The sequence below is a fragment of the Coffea eugenioides genome, chromosome 5, assembly GCF_003713205.1.
Source record: "Coffea eugenioides isolate CCC68of chromosome 5, Ceug_1.0, whole genome shotgun sequence".
Lineage (NCBI taxonomy): Eukaryota > Viridiplantae > Streptophyta > Magnoliopsida > Gentianales > Rubiaceae > Coffea > Coffea eugenioides.
Window position 1 is genome coordinate 3885766 of NC_040039.1, and position 5578 is coordinate 3891343.

A 5578-nucleotide genomic window follows, 5' to 3' on the forward strand; every position below is an offset into this window, starting at 1 on the left:
AGCGGAGGGCCAAATGAATAGAAAAAACAAAACAAACCACACAGAAATATGGCCATAAGCAAAAATCACGGAAGACATGTTTCAAGAACTTGAAAAGAGCTGAAACTTAAAGAGAGGGCTTACAGTGCTCTGAGTTTCTGAAGTTGAACCGAATCTGGATGGTGGCGGCACTGGTGGTGTTCGACGGATGTCGGTAGTGGGAGCAAAGCGCCGTTGACCAGACTGAAAGCTCCAGAGGCGGAGCTTGCCATCCCACAGCTGCAGTCAACTGAAATGCTCTTGCAGACAAAGGCGATGGACTCCAGCTTTTCCCCTTTCGCTCTGTTTTTCCTGTCCGCTTGTCTTTTCCTTTCCGCTGAGACCTCCCCTATTTCTCTCCAAAGCTGCGTCTTCCTTTGCTTTCACTCTCCCGCCGTCACTCTTATGCTCTTCTTCCAACTTTCTCTGTAGATTTTTTCTTTCTCTGATCTGACCCCCCCGAAGCTCTCCCTTCTCCCCGTAGCTAGTTTCTTCTTTTTTCCAACCTTCTATCGCTCCTCAGATTTTCCTCAACCCAAGCCGTTGGCTCCACTTCCAGTTTTCTTCTTCCGCCGTTCCTCCTGCCTCAAAGCTCCCTTTTTCTCTGCCGTTGTTTCACTCCCTCCCCAGATTCTTTCAGCCGCCTTTTTTCCTATGGTTTCTGGTTCCCTTTCACAGCCGACCACCTCTCTCTTAGCTCCCTCCAAAACCTAGTCGCCACTCCATTCCCTTCAGCCCCCCTTGCCGTCTGCTCTCTTGTTTCTTTTCTCCAATTTTTTGTTTCTTTTTCCTGCCCGAAGCCCTTTCTCCTCCCTCCTGTTTTCTAGCCCTCTCCTGATCTCCTTTTTTTCCTCCCTGTCGGCTACTGCCAAATGCAACCCCCCTTCATACCAAACCCTTCATCCCACGGTCCTCCTTTGCTGCTTCTTTTTCTTTCCATTTTAGCCCTTACACCTTGCATGGAAGCTTCCTCCATTTAGCTAGGTGTCTGGCCACCTGGAATCACCAGCCTTCTCTTCTAAAATTGCAGCCAGAAGGCTGCCCGAGGCCTTCCTTGCAAGCTGCGAAAATACGCAGCTTGCATGTCGCGGTTTTTTTTATTTTTTAATAATAATTTAACAAAATATAAATAACTAAATAAGAAAAATAACTAATGAAGAAAGATTGAATAAAATGAGCGGAACTAGGCATAAAAAGATAAAAATGAAATGCTAATTTTTCTTTCTTTTTCCTTCTTTTTTCCCTGTTTTCCTTTTTTCCTTAAATAGCCCAAAACCCGCAATCGGGTTTCCCCCTTTTTCATTTTTCATATTTTCCCCAAAATAACAATTTTTGAATGCTTTTTCTTTTTTTTCGAGAAATTCTATGATAAAACTTAATAATAAAATAATAAAATAAAAAACTAAAAAACTAAAAACTAAAAAGTGAATGAACCTAGCACGACAAATAAAAACCAAATAGTAAATGAAATTATACTAAAATTTTGGTGTCTACACTTAAGAAACACCAACTTACCCCCAAGCGGCAATACTCGCGTGCTCCAATGAAGCAATCTTTCCCTCAATTTTGCGACAATTGAATCAAACAATATACAAGTAGCTCGACCCCGAGCAATGGGCGCACCCAAGTAGGTGAAGGGGAACCCCTGTGATATGTTTACTCCTTTAATCATGATTAACTTGGTACCATTAATTATGATAATTTTAAGATGTTAAATTTGCAATGAGAATTGGGATTTAATATTAGTTCAAATAAGTGCTAAATCTAGAGAGTACACTCAGAAGAGTAGGGGTGCACCTTTGTTACTTTGGTGGCTTGTTCTATGTAATCTCATAGAAGAAATAAGTTTGTAATTAATTTCATAATCACTAGAGTAGGTATGAATTAGCTACAGGTATAATTGATTTACTACAAGAGTAGGTTTTACATGTTTTAAGAAATTATGCCATAACTAGTCAAAATAATAACATTCAAGTAACCGATAATTTCACTTACAAGAGTAGTGAGTAATTCCATAACCCTAGGAGATTTCTATTGTTTTTTGGTTACTTTTATTTTATACTTGTAGTGCAGATTTAATTTTCTCATATTTGTGATGGTCTAAATAATAAAGGAGTTCGAAAACCATTGGCAATTGACAATCTTCCTTGTGGGGTCGACACTTAATATCCACTATACTAAATAAACGATTTGTATAATTACAGAAAATGGGGTGTTTAGATTTTATTAAAATTTGGTTCATGATAGAACTTCGTCAATATCAAGCAAAGTGAAAGTTATTTTAACTATTTAATAAAAGTTATCACCACACCAAATTTTTCACCATTAATCAAATCTCCACATATTGGATAAATAGAATCAAGAATTAATTTGTTTGTTTTGACGACAAAAATGTTTAACAAGAAGGAAGGGCACTAATTGAAACTTGACTGATTTTGTATGGACATAATAAACATGGAATGGTCCCCAAATAATATGGAAACACAATAGTTTGGCAGGGCTAATTGTGTTGACACTTTTTTTTGTGAATGTGCCATTTTTATGTGGTTAATAAAAATAAAAAATTGTATAACTTGACAAATTTTTGCACACGCTCATACTTCACTGCTAATTCATATTAAACTACATCGTTTCATGTATAATTGACACAAGTGATGATATATATTATAACTCGTGTTGATTTTATAAATTTAGCTATTAAGATATTAAACAAATGGAAAGATCAAGGGAGAAAAATCCAATGAAAAAGAGAACCTCATTTATGATTTGCATTAAATTTATTTGATAACGGTTTAAAGTTAAATCATTGATATCACAATATGCAAGACTCTTCACTTGTCCCAGTGAACACAAAGCTATAGGGTAAAGTATGTTATCTATAATTGATTAAATAGATGAGCATGCAAGAAACCCTACATAATTAAGTAGATATCCATCAATTTATAGGGAATTATGTAAATAAATGCAAAAATTTCAAGGGTAAAGTAGGTATCTATACAATTTATAGGTGAATTAAGTAGATATTACGATTCTATTACATGTATTTTTGGGGCGCATTTGATTCAATCACAGTGACCGGTGGTGCTTTTTGTCTATTTTTTAGTTTGTATAAAATTGTAGGGCTGATGTGGATATATTAAAACTTTTGGCTTCATATGCTAAAATGTAAAACTTTAGGGAGATAATATATTATTTACTTTTTTCCTAGAAAAAATTACTGTTGACCAAAGGTGTATTTAGACCTAAATGCCAAATTTTCAACTTAAATCTTATGCATAAGGGTTACTTTCTTGCCTAGTTCCTAGAAATATTAATTGGTTTATGGTGATGCAAAAAAATTGATTGGGTTTGGGCAATGATTGCAAAAGAAACTTATTGCTGTTGTAGGATATAATTCTTTTTTTTTTTTGGCTGCAATGATAATATTCGTATAACCTAATTTATCATATTCTATAGGGAGGTGGAGTCTAGAAAAACTGTATAAGAGGTTAGTAGGTATATAGACCCAACTATATCAAAGAGCTGCTCTAACACCTTCTTTGAATTTTTTCCACTGCAAGTGAAATTTTGAATCCCCGACCTACATATCAAAGAGGGATTTATTTCCTTTTTGTGGCCACCAAGCAAAAGCTCCGTGGCTTGGAAGGATATAATTCAGTGTGGACTGGTCCCATTTATTTTGTTGAAGAACAAGAATGGTCACAATCGGGGTGTACGATGATGTTAGTGTCAATCAATGTCATGTACCATGAAGAAAATGTGCATAGAGAGACATAATTCAGTGTGAACTCTGTTAAGAAAACTGATTTAGTGTGTGTGTGTGTGTCACGTGGAGAGAACAGCTATTGAGGGAACCTTATCGTACAGAAAGCCCCCTCCAACGTCGAGTGCCAAAGGCGGGAGCCCTCAAAGATTACGATGGTCACTTGTAGGGTGGGAACCCCCAAAGTATTGTGGATTATTAATAATCTTAATTATCATTTACATTATGATTAAAATCACAATACTTAATAGCCTATTTACTTAATAGCTACTGACACATGAACACACTATGACATTATTATCAATTACTAACTTTACTTAAAAAAACATACTATGGTTAACTAGAACCGAGGTTGGTGTTTTAACCAAATTTTAATATCGATAAAATCTGTCAAAAGATTCATATTGAATTTGGATTTCAATTCAATTCCACTTTGATTGGGTGAATATGAAATCAAATTGTTTTTCTAATAAAACAATGAAATTGTTAACATGCAGAGACAGTATAAACTAATGAAATAGTTAACAATGGAATAGCCAAATTTATTCTCTTATTCATATTTACTCTTATTCATATTTTTCTTTTCAAAATTGAAATTATTCTCCGAGAATTTCATGCACTGGGCTGATTGCAAACATTTTTCACAATTACTTGATTGCCAATTTTTCAAATCTTTTCAATCTACCGTCCATAAATTTTATGACTTAACTGCTTAGAGAATAAAACCCCCTCCCACAAAAAAAAAGGATTATGACATCTAACTTAGTTCAAATATGTGAATCATGTTTATGATCATTCATCTATATGCTAATTGACCAACTTAATCAATTTCGATTCCAATTTAGAATTTGCAAAATAGAATTCCCGATTTCAATTTTAATTAAGACTATTTCAATTCTGTATTTACTACTCCAAAACTAAAGTTAACAGTTTTAATCATTACCTATTATCAATTTCAATCTCAACTTCGATTTCATTGACAACATTTCAATTTTGATTAAAATTAGAAGGCCATTATGTCCATTATGTATATGATTACTCATATACATCAACTAACAATTAAGTATAAACCATCATAACTCTTTCGTCAGCTAAGCTTAGGAATAATGATTTGTCATCAGTTTTTGACAAAATAAATTGTGTAATGTATTCTATAATCTATACACCCTTCAGTTTTATACATATAGTCGATCTACCCCTGAAGTATTATTGTGCCAAACCAATTTTTTTCTATTCTTCCAGTTAATTTTACTTCCTTCACGCAAATTTGGCTTCTGATGTTTAAGGCAAAATTTTATAAATATTGCTGGTGAGAAAATATCACAAAAACAGAATAATGCGGGGGGCTTTTCTAAACTTAATGACTCGCTGCATACATCAAAACGCCGCAATAGAGTGATTTTCTTTAATTTTTTAAAATGCCTCAAAAAGAAATTTTTATTTCAAAAAGACGCGGCGATACAAGACTTTTTTCGAAAAATCATTCAGGATAATTTTTTTAAGCCAAAAAAAAAAAAAAAAATTCACCCCATCGCTGTATTTGATGCATGCGACGATGTTAAGGTTAGAAAAGCCTCCCATAGAAATCCACTTTTGCGATTTTTGTTTCAACAATATTTCTAGGAATTTGCAGGGGGTTTGCTCCTGAATTACTTCCAAATTTTGGGTACGTAGCTAAGGCCTATAAGCCGTCCAAGGACATATGATATACTCCCTCCGTCTCACTTTGATAGTTTTGTTTTCCTTTTTCGTCTGTCCCAAATTGTAACTCACTTTCTAATTAAAGAATATAGTTGT